The sequence below is a fragment of the Pseudophryne corroboree genome, chromosome 6 (assembly GCF_028390025.1).
Source record: "Pseudophryne corroboree isolate aPseCor3 chromosome 6, aPseCor3.hap2, whole genome shotgun sequence".
NCBI lineage: Eukaryota > Metazoa > Chordata > Amphibia > Anura > Myobatrachidae > Pseudophryne > Pseudophryne corroboree.
This window is the reverse complement of record NC_086449.1, coordinates 198331682-198348773: the sequence shown is the minus strand read 5'-3', so window position 1 is coordinate 198348773 and position 17092 is coordinate 198331682. Positions and strand designations below refer to the sequence as shown.

Here is a 17092-nt window from a genome sequence, read left to right as displayed (position 1 = left end):
ACTCCTGACTTGACCAAAGTCCTTGGAAATTTCTTCCCTGTGTGACTGCCCCCCAGCCTCGAAGGCTGGCATCCGTTGTTACCAGGACCCAGTCCTGTATGCCGAATCTGCGGCCCTCTTGAAGATGAGCACTCTGCAGCCACCACAGTAGAGATACCCTGGTCCTTGGAGACAAGGTTATCAGCCGATGCATCTGAAGATGCGATTCCGACCACTTGTCCAAGAGGTCCCACTGAAAGGTTCTTGCATGGAACCTGCCGAATGGAATTTTGCTTCGTAAGAAGCTACCATTTTTCCCAGGACTCGTGTGCAGTGATGCACCGATACCTGTTTTGGTTTCAGGAGGTCTCTGACTAGAGATGACAGCTCCTTGGCTTTCTCCTGCGGGAGAAACACTTTTTTCTGTTCTGTGTCCAGAACCATCCCCAGGAACAGCAGGCGTGTGGTAGGAACCAGCTGTGACTTTGGAATGTATAGAATCCATCCGTGCTGTTGTAGCACTTCCCAAGATAGTGCTACTCCGACCAACAACTGCTCCATGGACCTCGCCTTTTTAAGGAGATCGTCCAAGTACGGGATAATTAAACTCCCTTTTTTCGAAGGAGTATCATCATTTCTGCCATTACCTTGGTAAAGACCCTCGGTGCCGTGGACAGTCCAAACGGCAGTGTTTGGAATTGGTAATGGCAATCCTGTACCACAAATCTGAGGTACTCCTGGTGAGGATGGTAAATGGGGACATGTAGGTAAGCATCCTTGATGTCCAGGGATACCATGTAATCCCCCTCCTCCAGGCTTGCAATAACCGCCCTCAGCGATTCCATCTTGAACTTGAATTTTTTTATGTATGTGTTCAAGGACTTCAAATTTAAAATGGGTCTCACCGAACCGTCCGGTTTCGGTACCACAAACAGTGTGGAATAGTAACCCCGTAGGGGCACCTTGACTATCACCTGCTGGGAATACAGCTTGTGAATTGCCTCTAGCACAGCCTCCCCTGCCTGAGGGAGTTGTCGGCAAGGCAGATTTGAGGAAACGGCGGGGGGTAGACGCCTCGAATTCCAGCCTGTACCCCTGAGATACTACTTGAAGGATCCAGGGATCCACCTGTGAGCGAGCCCACTGATCGCTGAAATTTTTGAGGCGGCCCCCCACCGTACCTGGCAACGCCTGTGGAGCCCCCGCGTCATGCGGTGGACTCAGAGGAAGCGGGGGAAGAATTTTGATTCTGGGAACTGGCTGACTGGTGCAGCTTTTTCCCTCTTCCCTCGTCTCTGTGCAGAAAGGAAGCGCCTTTGACCCGCTTGCTTTTCTGAAGCCGAAAGGACTGTACCTGATAATACAGTGCTTTCTTAGGCTGTGAGGAAACCTGAGGTAAAAAAAATTTCTTCCCAGCTGTTGCTGTGGATACGAGGTCCCAGAGACCATCCCCAAACAATTACTCACCCTTATAAGGCTCTATGTGCCTTTTAAAGTCAGCATCACCTGTCCAGTGTCGGGTCTCTAATACCCTCCTGACAGAATGGACATTGCATTAATTCTGGATGCCAGACGGCAAAATATCCCTCTGTGCATCCCTCATATATAAGACGACGTCTTATGTTCGCAAAATAGTATCCCTGTTTGACAGGGTTACAGACCACGCTGCAGCAGCACTATCTGCAGGTCTCAGTCTAGTACCTGAGTGTGTAAATACAGACTTCAGGATAGCCTCCTGCTTTTTATCAGCAGGTACCTTCAAAGTGGCCGTATCCTAAGACGGCAGTGCCACCTTTTTTGACAAACGTGTGAGCGCCTTATCCACCCTAGGGGATATCTCCCAGCGTAACTTATCCTCTGGCGGGAAAAGGTACGCCATCAGTAACTTTTTAGAAATTACCAGTTTCTTATTGGGGGAACCCACGCTTTTTCACACTTCATTCACTCATTTGATGGGGGAACAAAACACTGCCTGCTTTTTCTCCCCAAACATAAAACCCTTTTTTAGTGGTACTTGGGTTAATGTCAGAAATGTGCAACACATTTTTTATTGCCGGGATCATGTAACGGATGTTCCTAGTGGATTGTGTATATGTCTCAACCTCGTCGACACTGGAGTCAGACTCAGTGTCGACATCTGTGTCTGCCATCTGAGGGAGCGGGCGTTTTTGAGCCCCTGATGGCCTTTGAGACGCCTGGGCAGGCGCGGGCTGAGAAACCGGCTGTCCCACAGCTGTTACGTCATCCAGCCTTTTATGTAAGGAGTTGACACTGTCGGTTAATACCTTCCACCTATCCATCCACTCTGGTGTCGGCCCACAGGGGGCGACATCCCATTTATCGGCATCTGCTCCGCCTCCACATAAGCCTCCTCATCAAACATGTCGACACAGCCGTACCGACACACCGCACACACACAGGGAATGCTCTGACTGAGGACAGGACCCCACACAGCCCTTTGGGGAGACAGAGAGAGAGTATGCCAGCACACACCACAGCGCTATATAATGTAGGGATAAACACTATCACTGAGTGAATTTTCCCCAATAGCTGCTTGTATAAACAATATTGCGCCTAAATTTAGTGCCCCCCCTCTCTTTTTAACCCTTTGAGCCTGAAAACTACAGGGGAGAGCCTGGGGAGCCGTCTTCCAGCTGCACTGTGAAGAGAAAATGGCGCCAGTGTGCCGAGGGAGATAGCTCCGCCCCTTTTTCGCGGACTTATCTCCCGCTTTTCTATGGATTCTGGCAGGGGTAATTATCACATATATAGCCTCTGGGGCTATATATTGTGATTATTTTGCCAGCCAAGGTGTTTTTATTGCTGCTCAGGGCGCCCCCCCCCCCCAGCGCCCTGCACCCTCAGTGACCGGAGTGTGAAGTGTGTATGAGGAGCAATGGCGCACAGCTGCAGTGCTGTGCGCTACCTTGGTGAAGACTGAAGTCTTCTGCCGCCGATTTTCCGGACCATCTTCATGCTTCTGGCTCTGTAAGGGGGACGGCGGCGCGGCTCCGGGAACGAACACCAAGGACGGGTCCTGCGGTCGATCCCTCTGGAGCTAAATGGTGTCCAGTAGCCTAAGAAGCCCAAGCTAGCTGCAAGCAGGTAGGTTCGCTTCTTCTCCCCTTAGTCCCTCGTTGCAGTGAGCTTGTTGCCAGCAGGTCTCACTGTAAAATAAAAAACCTAACATATACTTTCTTTCTAGGAGCTCAGGAGAGCCCCTAGTGTGCATCCAGCTCGGCCGGGCACAGAAATCTAACTGAGGTCTGGAGGAGGGGCATAGAGGGAGGAGCCAGTGCACACCAGATCGTACCTAATCTTTCTTTTAGAGTGCCCAGTCTCCTGCGGAGCTTATCTATTCCCCATGGTCCTTACAGAGTTCCCAGCATCCACTAGGACGTCAGAGTAATGGTGTTCAGCCACCAAAGAAAAGGTTTTTAAATGTAGTGAAGAACACTTTTATTAGATCGGTATAATGGTTATACATAATTTCCAACACAGCAGTTTCTTCGGAGGGCTCAGCAGCAGCGGTGACCTCGATATTAGGCAATTATTATTACAACTTTGGACCAGTACTGCTGTCTCAGGATGGGCAGGACAGGAGTAGGGAGTATCATTATACAGTAATTATAATGTTCCCGCTAGGCCAATTATAAAATGGAAAAATGCCCTTATGGCAGTACCCCACTGAACCAGTCTGCTCTCACCCATGGGCCGCAGTGTCCCTCAGGTGTAAAAATTTGCAGTGTAGCGCTGACCACTGGTGGAAAGATGCTGTGCGCATCACAGTGAGGGGAGAGCTTGGAGACAGTCCAGCATGTTTGTAAGTGCTGGGGACACCCCCAACAGTGGAGAACAGATGCTGTGACAAGGGACCACATCCCCTCCGCCGAGCAGTTGCACCCACTTTTCGGGACCGTATGCACAAAAGTTTCCACCTTCCTGGCCGGTGCCTACCCACAGTTTAACCTAGCGTTTAACACTAGATCACAAGTTGTATTTGGGAAATACTGATCCCACTCTGAAAACAGTATTTTCTCTGGTCTGTACATTAACTGGGATAAACCCATTCTTTTTACGATAGTCCAACAGCCTACAGCACTGGCGAAATGTCCATCTCAATGAGAGATGGCCTTGTTCTATCTAGGCACCAAAGTAGATTGCGATGCACTATGTTACGCTGATGTGCTGTCTGTGATCATTACCTCTCACAACTCTGCACAAAATTAATTACAAACTATAAATAGTTTCCAAAATACAATTTACCTATTCAGGCAAAACACTGTAGACAAAGTAGTTCTGTCCTATGGATGACTTGTTCTCCTTTATTAAGCCTAAATACTCTGCAGAGACTGACTTGTTGATCAGCTTGATTTAGCTCTGACCAACTGTTACACCTATTACCACTGCAATTCTCTTATAACCATTAGAATGTGGCTTAAGCCCTAATAATAATACTGGCGACTTCAATTTTGGGCTTGTACGTAGCTTTAACGTAAAATGTCCTCATTATTAATCATAATTAACCTATTTATGACAATGTCATACCTACCAACATGACCCTCTCCGGGAGGGACAGAATGCTCTGATCCTGGACTCCCTCTTAATTTATGATTGCCTTCACCTGCGGTGAAACACCTTTCTCATCCATAAACCTGTTCAGAACAGGTGCCTGCAGTCATAAATTAAGAGAAAAGTCCAGAAGCAGAGCATTTTGTCCCTCCTGGATAGGGTCATGTTGGGAGGTATGCAATGTTTTTCCAGAGCATGGAATGAAGCCAGGACAAAATATATTTGAGAAGACCAATAACCACTTATAAATCTCTCTGATGCAACTCTAACTTTCTGCCTCATTGCCCACTCCCTGATGCACAGATAGCGACACAACATAATATCATCATTGTAAGAGATAATTCTGCTGAGGACAGGGGATAAAACGGAGGCAAACGCCAATGTGAATGAAAAGGAATCAAAAAAATAATCCTTTTGTTATATCAAAATGGGATCAGACAACACCATTTAGATTCATCCGTCAGATGTATTATACACATTTTCTCCTGCAGGGTCCACAGGATAAACATTGGGATATGAGGTAGCGTCAGCAGATTGGCACCAACGATCAAAGCTTTCAGCCTCCCAAAATGCAACATGCCAGACCCCTATATGCCCGCCTCCTGGCTCAGGCAATTCCGTTTTTTTGTTGGTACTGCAGGAGCCAGACCACGATCTTTGGGCTACTGATCTTGGCAGCCATAAGGATTCTCACAACAGGTAATTCACACAATGCTCAGAGCAAGGAAACCATCCTCAGCTCGCATTTATCACCGAATATGGCAAGCCTATATTCAATGGTGCAGTGACCGGAAATTTGACCCTAGGTCTTTCCAGAGTCCTAGCATTCCTTCAGGCAGGAATGGACAAAGGTTTACGGGTGGCTTCCTTGAGAGTGCAGGCGTCAGCATTGACTTTATGGTTCCAAAAGAAAATGGGATTTTGGAACCTACTGATAAATCCTTTTCTCTGATTCACAGGGGACACTGGAAGCTTACGCTGGGGTAAAGAGGCTTAGTTACCGGGAGCTGGCACAATAGTAATTTAGAAAAGTATGAGGCTCCTCCCCCTCTAGTATCAATCATCCCCCAATTAGGAAAATGTAGGTTAAGTGGAGATGGAACATACGAGTAGTAACAAGGAGAACACACACACACGTATGCAGGAGAGACTGCACCACCAAATGGAGAGTTTTTGCTTTTACCTGATTCAAAGGGATGTTTGGTGAGCAAAACTGGTGAGGGGGAAGTTTCTTGAAAGAGATGGCACATCCATGAGTGCAGACTTCCCTCACCTAGGCATCCGAAGTGGTCTGTAACCACGCCTGAGCAAACCGTAGAAGTCAGCCTCCCACCCTGGGATCCCACAGGGGGAGGCCTGCCCCGTCATGTAGCAGGCTTGTCTGTTTTGGAAGTAGGCTGACGGGCAGCACAGGCACGTTTAGGTTTGGGCTTAGAGGTTTTAGGAAGTGCAAGTCTGTTTCGGGTACGCCTGACCCTTTGCTTTACATGGAGGTCGAAAGGAAGTACTCTTAGCTTTTGGAGCCGAAGGAGAATTACTAGGCAGATAGGCATTCTTAGCTTAAGCTAAGTCAGTAACAATCTAGTTGAGATCTTCCCCGAAAAGAATGTTTCCCTTAAAAGGGGTTCACTTCCAAGGTCTTTTTAGAGTCCAGATCAATGGACCAGGACCGCAACCAGAGGATCCGGCGAGCCAGAACAGACATAGTAGACGCTTTGCCCGCCAGGATACCTGCAGCAGATGCCGCCTCCTGAAGATAATTAGAGGCTGTAATAATGTATGAAAGACACGATCTAGTATTATCAGGAAAATCAGATGGTATTTCCGCTTCCACTTCCTGAACCCAGGCCTCTATAGCCTTAGCAGCCCAAGAGGCCGCAATAGTGGGCCTATGTACAGCTCCAGCAACAGTGTAAATGGACTTCAAGCAACCCTCCACACGCTTACCGGTCGGTTCCTTCAGAGAGGTGACGGTAGTGACAGGCAGAGCAGAGCAGAGGACACCACCAGACGTGCGACTTGTGAATCCACCAGCAGAGGCGTTTCCCAATTTTTACTTAAGTCTGCAGCGAGGGGATAACAGGCTAGCATCTTTTTAGACAGAGCAAGTATCTTTCCTGGATTCCTGACAAATGTCAACCAAGCGGTCAGAATGATGTAAAACTAATTTAGTAACCTTCTGGCGTTTAAACTTATCTGGTTTCTTAGAGGTAGCTGGAGGCTCTTCGTTTTTGAAGTATCATCCCGATAGCCTCCAAGAAGTCAGGAACATCCACTTGTGTCAGAATTCCCATCAGAAGCATCTGCATCAGTGTCTGAAGGGTCAGTGTAGGCGCCATCTTCATCAGATGAGGTATACGAAACATGTGTGGATTGTGAGGAAGAAATGGCCCGTTTAGATGACCCCTTGGTCTTAGACGGGCGAGTCAAGATTTCGCTTAGCCAGAGACTGATTTAATAGCTGTAACTGAGAAGACAGAGTATCTGCCCATGGCGGATAAACTGCAGGGACAAAATGTGGCTGTAATGGCACAGGAGTTCCCATGGGGGGGCGCAAGTCTAGTTCCTAGCGTAGTCAGTAAATTAGAGAGAACAGCCCAAGGTGGGCCTTGATTAGCCCCCGTTGCTGCAGACTGACCAGGGGGTATAGAACCCCCAGTACCTGAACCCTCAGCTGGTATATTTTCCACCGAGTAATCCGTGGCATCAGCACTGCATGGTGCAGGATCAGCCATAGATCGACCACCCTGTTTAGCAGACATTATATGTAAGCGTAACCTTAGGGTGTAACGGTACAATATAAGCAGACAAATTACCCGACAAAAATACCCTGCATAGTGTGACTACAAGCAGAGCACAAACAGAGGATTTAAGAGGTATATGGTGACTGAAACACACAGAGACAAATACCAAAGTAGTATATCCTGTGAAACACTATATTTATGAGGACCCTGACGCACTTAGCCCCCTCAGGGTACAGAATATAGGGATAGCAATATGTGTAGGATACACTAAATAGAGATCACACGGCAGCTATTGGCACACACTCAGTCACATATACAATGCAGAAATTATTACCAACAATAAAACTGCACTGGACTAGCAATACTAAGTACAACTGTAACACTAAGTAAAGCTATATAGGTATATAGATATAACAATGTAAAGACTGGATGTTTCTCACAGGGTAAAGACTGGATGTATATCACAGGGTACTTGTACTAAATATCTCTGTAGTAATGCACTTGTTCTTAACTAACACTGTCTAAATGACATGTAGCATACTTAAGTGTCCTGTAAATGCACAGCGCTGATGAGGAAGGCGGCTTTACAGAGGAGACATTGCCCAGCAGTCCCAGAATCAGCTCAGCATGTTGTGATGGCGCCAAAAGCGGATAGGGAGTAAGGGAGACAGAGAGATGCAGCTCCAGGGCGGGAGCATTTACTGTAAATGGCAACCAGGGACTGGGGGAGGGGCTACAGGCTTTACCACCGGGTACTGCGGGCCTCAATAAAACGGATTATAGGAGAATCCAACATGTACCCCTGCCCTGGTGGTCTAGTGGGGTCCCTGTACCAACACAGTGTCCACGCCAGTGCGCGCAGCCAGTCTCTTAATGGCCGCGCTGGAAGGCTATTTGCAACGGGTCCCGCCTGGGGGACCCTCTTACCTTCTCCCTAGATACTGCCACACGATCCTGGAGAGCTTCGGCAAGTGTGTGTTCCTGGTGAAAAAGACCGCAGCCCTCCACTGTAAGTACCCGGCAACCAGGGCGCGGGAGTATACAGCGCCGCTGGGGGAGGTGATGGAGCTGCAGCATGAGAAGTCAGAATGACATCTAGCACTAAGAGTGCCTATGCTGTAGCCCTTGAAGTCTTCTATCTTCTTTAAAAAGCTCTTTTCAGGGCTGCTCCCTGGTAGTGTCCTGGACTGCAGGCGCCAACTTACAAACTGAGCTCCTGTGCACGGAGGCGGGGTTATAGAGGAAGCGGCGCTGAGCATCTTGGGAACAGTCAAAGCTGTTAGCCTATTGGTGCCTCAGATCAAGAGCCTACTCTACACCCCAATGTTATCCCTGCGGAACCCCAGTGTACCCCGCTGCAGAACACAATGATGTAACAAAACAATGATATAACAAATCTGGGTAATAACAAACAGTCGAGAGGTAGGAAGGCCCTGCTCGCAAGCTTACAATCTACAGGGAAATAGGCATGGGTACACAAGGATAGGTGCTATCTATTGCAAAGTTGTCCACCAGATTGCAAAGGTGCAAATAATATATTACTCACACTTTTTATTTTTTTTAAAGGCGGGGCACCAGATAACAACTTGCCTCTGGGCGACTAGGATGAATTTACGCCACTGAGTCTCATACAGCTCATGCTAGGGTAAAATTAGTACTTTTTAGATAACTGTTTTACTATATTAAAAAAGAAGACTTATCAAGCACAATGATAAAGTACCAAGCATTCAGCTCCTAGCTGTCATTTTTCAAAACCAGCCTGTAACGTGGCAGTTAGGAGCTGACTGGTTGGTACTTTATCACGGTGCAATTTATCACTCTCCAAGGCTTGATAAATCTAGGCCCTAATTTGGAGTCGCTGGGGTATATTTAATAAAATGCGGGTTTACAGAAGTGCACATGTTGCCCATAACAACCAATCAGATTTTATTTAGCATTTATCTAGCACCTTTTAGAAGATAAGAGCTAGAATCTGATTGGTTACTATGGGCAACATCTCCACTTCTATAAAACCTAAACTTCAGTAAATATACCCTCTTGTCCCTACTGAGTTCAAGTCACATAGCAGGACCCTTATATAATTTGTAAATTCATCAATAAAACCATTATTGAAATAAAAAAAATAAAAAATAAAAAAAGGACAACAGAGTCTAAAAGCCAGTACTGACAGAAGAGATGTGTGCTGAGCGATCTTAACACAGACCGCTCAGCTCACATCTCTCCCCCCGCTCAGCACAGCGCGATGTGCTGAGCGAGGGTGGGCGATGACGACGGGCCGCTCACTTCACACAGCGCTGAAGTGAGCGACCCGCTAGATTGAGCCTGCATGCAGGCTCAATCTAGCACCGGCGATAGCTGGGGGGGCATACACAGGGCAGATCCGTGCTTAAAATCTAAGCAATCTAGTCAGATTGCTTAGATTTTAAACAAGGATCTCTCCGTGTGTATCCCCCTTAAGTAATTAGTGAGCCAATCCCATTACTCATTGATTGTGTGATGGAATCATTTTAGTACAAAAGAATATATACTTATGCTGTATGTGTAACTTTTACACCTTTGTCTTCAGTATTTGGAAGGCAGTGGTAGATGCTGTGGAACAGAAATATTACTAAACAGCATTTGTGTTAGTGGAAATGTATTAATGACAACAGGTTTACAGTCGGAGAGGTTTCTATGGCTCGTATGTAATTATTAATAGCCAATAAAAAAAATCCACTATATTATAAAAAGCCGAAATATGAATGCAAATGGGTTTTACATTTCATTTATTGACATGTTTATATATAAATTCACCCAAAAATGTTTGACGTCACAGTAGCCACTGCCATTAACAGATTATAAACAGACATGATGAAACAGACAGGTTAAAGACTTCCACAGTCACTAACCACTCAGAGCAGAGATTTCCCTACTTTTTGTATTTGCCCTTAATGGGACTACCTGTATGTCCACTTTATTTTATCAATATCCGATGCTGTAGAGCACGGTGGTGTCTTAAGGGCCCTACACACTGGCCGATTTTTTGAAAGATATGAACGATCTCGTTCATAAATGAACGAGAACTCGTTCATATCTTTCAGTGTGGAGACTCCTGCGATGAACGATGCGCGGCCCCGCGCTCGTTCATCGCTGGTCTCCCGTCGGCTGTGCATGCAGGCCAATATGGACGATCTCGTCCATATTTGCCTGCACTTCAATGCAGCCGCGTGACGGGGGGAGTGAAGAAACTTCACTCCCCCCGTCACTGCCCCCCCGCCGTCGGGTCGCTCGTCGGCCGTATCCGCCGTCGGGCAGCTCGGCGGCGGGTCGGCCAGTGAGTAGGGCCCTTCACAAATCAGTAATAATAATAATAATAATAATAATAATATTTTATTTGTGGCAGGGTTGGCTCGGTTTTCCTTTTTTTTTTAAATAACCATTCCTATGCTGTGACTACAGGCACGGCACAGAGATATCTTTAAAAAATAAATAAATACATTTAAAAAAAAAAAAAAAAAAGACTATTACAAGGGTGTTCCCCTGGTATTATTCCACATTCTTGTTATTTGTGGTCATCATTTGAGTGAGTTAAGCCAATGCAGTCATTTCACACACACACGTAGTGTTCACTCTAGGAGTGAAAAGGGGCAGGGCGCCGGACTCCGGGGGCACATGTGCGCGCGCACGGCGAAGCCCTGCGCGCGCCCGAAACGGGGCGCGGCCACGCAAATTAGGGGGCGTGGCCACGCCCACGTCATTTTAGGAGGCGGTGCGGCCCACAGACGCTACTATAGAGAGCGTCTGTGGCCGGCGACGTCACTGTTGGGGGCGTGCCCAGCACCTCCGTCGGTGCTGGGCTTCCCCCAGCCCTCTCCCAATGCGTGAATGGATGCCGCGCGCATGCGCACGGCATCTAGACACGCCAAGAGGGCAGGAAGCGGGTGGCTGTTCTAGCAGGGCGCCGCAAAAGGGGCAGGGCGGGTTTTGCCTGCTAAAAAAACGGGCAGGGCGCGGCGCCCTGCTAAAACAGCCTAGAGTGAACACTACACACACACACACACACACAAACAGAGAAATAGGGAGTGTCAACCAGATCAGAGAGGTTCTACATCTGCCTAGCATCAGCTAAGGGTGGGTTCACATTAGCGCAATATTAGCCGTATCAGAAAAAAAACGTGCATATCGTCTAATGTGTATGCATTATTGCGTGCTCCCGCGGGTCGCCGACGGCATCCTTCAGTCGTCCGAGTTGCACTATCCACTTGGAAGATATTGCATGCAACTCGGTGCAGAGTAATGAAGGATGGAACGAGATGTCATTCAATACATCAGCTAATGTGTACAACCAATCTCTGCTGGTCTGTGTCGAAGGGAATTCTGGGTATACACCAAAGGTGGGGGAAATAAAAATAAAAAAAACAGAATTAACGCACAAAAAGAAAAATAATTATATATATTGGGTGCTCAAACAGCTCTTTTTTGTTCTAGCAGAAAAAGAAGAGATCTTTCTTGCGCATTTAACAAGTGTCAGCCTCTCGTCCCACACAAAGAAACCTTCACCGTGGTTTCACCTCAAGAATATACACCAAAAGAAAAACGTGAGGAAGAGATGGCGCAACTCGTCACTTCTATAGACACACAAAGATGCTTTCACAATATATTCTCACAAACGGAGAAAATAGGTGAATTGGAGTTCACCTTCCACAAATATGAATTCTAAGGATATAATAAAAGAACACAAAAACATAGTGTATTCCAAATTGATTGATTGATCTTTATTACTTCTTGGTCTCACTCACATGATAGAATTATTTAATTCGCATGTAGAAGGCTTCTGAAGAAGGATATATCATCCGAAAGCGCTTAAGCTGGGGACTCTTGTGTGCTGGACTGACTGGAACCTTGGAGAACGGACCTGACAGCGTGGGGACACCTCGAGTGAACCGGGACTTGCGGTGACTATAATCCCATGCTGCTGGTGGCTGCTTTCCTCTTGCCCTGATGTACATGCAATTTCTTCCTTGTTTTATGCTATTATCAAGTCTGTGTTTGTGAGTGGTTTTTATTAAATTATCCTTTTAAATACACACAGACAGGATTGCACTATTTTTTATTTCTCTTTTCTAAGTGCCAATTGGATTTTATGCTTTGTGCATATTTATGAAGTTGATTCATCACGCTTATGGATTTCTACATGCGAATTAAACAATTCTATCATGTGAGTGAGACCAAGAAGTAATAAAGATCCATCAATCAATCAATTTGGAATACACTATGTTTTTGTGTTCTTTTATTATATCCTTAGAATTCATATTTGTGGAAGGTGAACTCCAATTCACCTATTTTCTCCGTTTGTGAGAATATATTGTGTAAGCATCTTTGTGTGTCTATAGAAGTGACGAGTTGCGCCATCTCTTCCTCACGTTTTTCTTTTGGTGTATAGCTCTTTTTTGTTCATTTCACCTCCGGGAGCAGCAAGCTGAACTGCCAACTGGCCTGCTCCGTCGGGGTGCCCGGGAGTGACAACTGCCATTCAAAAAAAAAAAAAGTGAATTAGGCCTAGTTTTAAATGTGAAACTTGGAGAAACAACAAGTTGTAATTAAACTGCACTTTGAAACTGCAGCATGAGAAAACCACAAGGACCGTAAACAGACTGTGGACATGAGCAGAACGTTGGGATGAAGAAGCCCACCAGCAGAGCAGTCCCTTTTTTGGGAGAGGGGGTGCATTATCTTGGTTTTGGATGAAAATGTTTTAAGTCTTTTGAGAAACTACTAAACTTCAACCACAAGTAGATTTTGCTGAAAGATATACTGACAGGACTGGATGTATGTAAACAAGGGTTCCACTTAACAGCTCGGTACAGGCAGATTTCACAGGTTTTCATCATTCATGCCCTCTGAACACATAATATTTACTGGCAGCTTTTATTGACAAGGGAGTATGTACTGAGAAAACAGTTGGGCGGACTGAAGGGGTAGTCCTACCATGTCCTCTGGAACCACAAGAGATACATGAAATGTTTCCAAAAACCAGGTTACAATTCTTAGAAGGTGTGGAACTGAAAATCACAATACTGCAAATACAGACACAGGCAGTATATATGTATCCTTCAAAAGCTGCATACAAATAATCAGCATTACAGAAGTAGCCCTATCACATGGTTGTGTAATGTAAAAACGCCTGGAGTTATCATCATCAAGTAGCACAGGGTCTAATTAAAATACAACTGGTCTCTTATTTGCTAATGAACACAATAGTACTGGGAATATTGTCATCTCGTGTGACCAGGAAGGATTAAAAAAGAACAAATATAAAATCGGCGATCACCCAAATCTTCTACACTGGAGGTCACCAGGGCCAGTGCTACCCGCCTGACAATGTAAATACTTCGCTAGGGCAGCAGCACAGGGCGCTACATGTCACAGCACACTGCCCGTCTCCCATACATGGTCCAGCAGCAGCGCGGCATCCCCAGCAGCAGCCGCTGTGCAGGGCGACCCCGGGGATGATGGCGGTCCCCCCAGCTGTCACTCACACGTTGTCATGTAGCAGCGGCACATACATGTTACACACGGCGTATAGGCACATAGCTTGTGTGCATGTGACCGGCGACCCCCGGGTGTGTGTGAGGCAGGCGGGCGGATGGGAGGGCAGGGCGCAGCAGTGACAGGTGGCCGCACACCCCGTTATCTTGCATCTCGCATCCCTCATCCGAGCTCACCTCTCTCATGCTGCTGCCCCCACCCCCGCCTACGGGCGGCGGGCTTGTCCCTCCCTCTGCTAGCAGCATGCACGGGGTATGGGGGGGTAGGGGGGTGTCTTACCTCTCCCGGGGTTCTCCCGGGGATCGCGGATCTGTCAGTCGCTCCCGCAGCCTCGCGCCATCTTGTGTTTGTATCGGTGGAAGCGCGCCCGGTCACGTGACGGTGTGAGTGTGTGTGTGTGTGAGAGACACGTGGCCCCGACTCCCCGAGCTCCAGCCACGACGTCACTCTCTCCCACTGCTGCTAGTATGCATGTGTGTGTGTGTGCAAGCAGGGACGGCTCTAAACTGTTCTTTTGGGGGGGGGACGGTTTAACAATTAATATAGACCCCTCCTCTCTCTACTCATTACTCCTCCCACTTTCTGTCCTACCCCTCCCATTTTTTTTTACTGTGAGGCCATTCCTTAGGTGTGCGCAGGTGGGGTGCCTGGTGCGCACAGGCACCCCCTGATGTCTGGCACCCCGATCTCACATGCCTGATGCAGCGATCGCCGAGCAGGCTGATTATTGTCCCCTCTGCACTGCACCCTGCAGGACTGCATTACTGACCGGACGCCTGGGTTAATCAAAGGTGCCACTGCCACCGGCTTTCAGGTTTCCGTCTCCACTTCCATGTACAAACACAGCGTTCTGTGACGTGATTACGTCATGCTGCTCGGCTCGCACGCCCACCTCACTCCTTTTATGCTGTGCCAATGCCAGCCACTGATGAGGAGCAAGAGAAGTTATACCAAATGGTAGTTAAGGAGCTGATGTGGTTTGCTTCTACCTAGCGGCTGCTGAGTGGAGATAGTCAGTCTTCGTAATACAACAAATACAATAACCTAAACAGCGCTTATGTGAATACACAATTCTAATATGAATTATTAACACAATTTAATATTATTAAAAACCATTACATATTGCACATCATTTGTTAAATAAAATGACTTTAAAAACAAGGATCTCACCCACTGAAATGTGATAGTACACAGATTTAGTCAATCCTATATGCCCGTTCCTAAATTGCTCTCGGTAGATTGGTGCCCTTAGTATTTCCACTTTATACTGTGGTTTTTCACCTATAATTAGGTGCTACAGTTCCAAGACAAATGGATTTTGGAGGTTTGTTCTTGTGCTCACCGTCCAAGGAAAAAATGTCAGGCTGAGGAGGAGCAGTGTAATTGCAGTGAGTGCCATCAGGGGTGTTTGTTTGGTGCACACCACAACATCTGACAATGTATCTGCATTATTAGGATTGGTACAAGGGTGGATATTTTATATTGCGTTGACCGTCAATAGATGGTGCTAGACGCGCCCAAAAGGCGGTGCTAGACACACCCCTCTAACGGTGCACCCCCTAATAAAATGTGCTGTGCACGCCGCCATTCCCTGGAGGCAAGCGCAGAGCCGCCTCACCTGTAGCCAGAGCCGGCCATAGGCATAGGCAAACTAGGCAATTGCCTAGGGCATTTGGTATGCCTAGGGGCATCATCAGCTTCTGCTGATTAAAATGATATGCGGCATGCCTATATTCTGTATGTAGCATTTCATATGCAGATACAGCCACAGTCTCACACAGTATATAGGCATGCTGCATATCAGTTTAATCAGCAGAAGCTGCTTGTGCATCCTAGCCACATAGCAATGCAAATAAGATGCATTTTCATTAAAAAAAAAAAGGTGCCCGACGTTAGCATTGATGCAAGATTTGTGAGGACACATCTGTATCCAAGCAGAGGCAGAAATCACAGTGTTAGTGGAAGTGCGAGTGCTGTGTGCATGTGAGTGGGTTGGTTGTGCAGTAGTGTTCAGAATATGTGTAAGGAGCATTATGTGTGTCATGTAAAAATGCTTTAATAATGTGCAACATATGTGTAAGGGGCACTATGTGTGTCATTATGTGTATAAGGGCATTAATAATGTGCGGCATATGTGTAACAGGGTACTACTGTATGTGTGTCATTATGTGTATAGGGGCACTAATGTGCAGCAAATGTGTAGGGGGCACTATGTGTGTCATTATGGGTATAAGGGCATTAATAATGTGCGGCATATGTGTAAGGGACATTATGTTTAAAAGGGCATTAATAAAGGTTGTCATAATGTGTAAGGTGCATTATGTTTATAAGGACATTAATGTGTCTCATATGTGTAAGGGGCATTACTGTGTGGAATTGTGTATAAATGCATTACTAATGTGTGGCATTATGTGTATAAGGTGCTCTACTATGTGGCGTTGCATATAGAAAGGGCACTACTGTGTCGTCTAATGTGAATAAAGAGCAATAAGGTGTGGTGTAATGTGAATAAGGAGCAATTCAGTGTGATGTAATGTGAATAAGGGGCACTACTGTGAGGAATAACGTTTATAAGGTAAAGTGATACTACTGTGGGATGTAATATGAATTATGGACACTATCGCAAGATAAAATGTGAATAAAGTCGCAGTACTGTGTGGCGTAATTGGAATTGGGGTTACTATTGTGTGGCCATGCCCCTTCCCAGCAAGAAGATGCCCCTTTTTGGGCTGTGCGTCAAATGTGCGAACTGTTCCTATTTAAAATATAGGGGGTACAAGGACTGCTATGGGTGAGGGGTGATGGTGCTGGGAAAGAGGTGCAAGGTCAGAGGCAGAACCAGCATTGGTGCTAGGGGGCACCAGCCAAAATCTTGCCTAGGGCATCATATTGGTTAGGGCCGGCTCTGCCTGTAGCTCCCAGTCAGGAGGAGGTTGAGAGAGAAGGGCCCTGGAAGAGGCAGGGCATGCTGGAGCTTACAGTTCCACCGCAGTTGAAAAACTATAGGGTACACAGGCTTGCATTAGATACCTTACATAAAACCCGAAGACGTGTCTGCAAGTTTTATCAATAAAAATAGTGTATTCCTAAGGCTTCCTGTATGCAACACCTGCCCAACTCAGATAATGCAGTGTCGTATAACCTGGCTGCTCATTAATGTACTGCCTGGATACAACCAATATGCCAAAAGTTCCCATAGCATTATTTCTGAGAACGTAAGATGCATAGAAACACAGACCTGCTAAATAACTTTACGGAATAATGAAACA

General features: G+C 46.6%; 1 protein-coding gene across 5 annotated transcripts in view; it reads right to left on the bottom strand.

The window, feature by feature from the left end:
- The window catches only part of DENND4A (DENN domain containing 4A), a 261785-nt gene extending 247460 nt beyond the window's left edge, over positions 1 to 14325 (bottom strand). For all 5 annotated transcript variants that reach the window (XM_063925588.1, XM_063925589.1, XM_063925590.1 and 2 more), the window contains exon 1: positions 14103 to 14325. The gene's annotated coding sequence lies outside the window, so the exon portion shown is untranslated. The remainder of the gene's footprint in view (positions 1 to 14102) is intronic.
- Positions 14326 to 17092: the final 2767 nt, after the last annotated feature.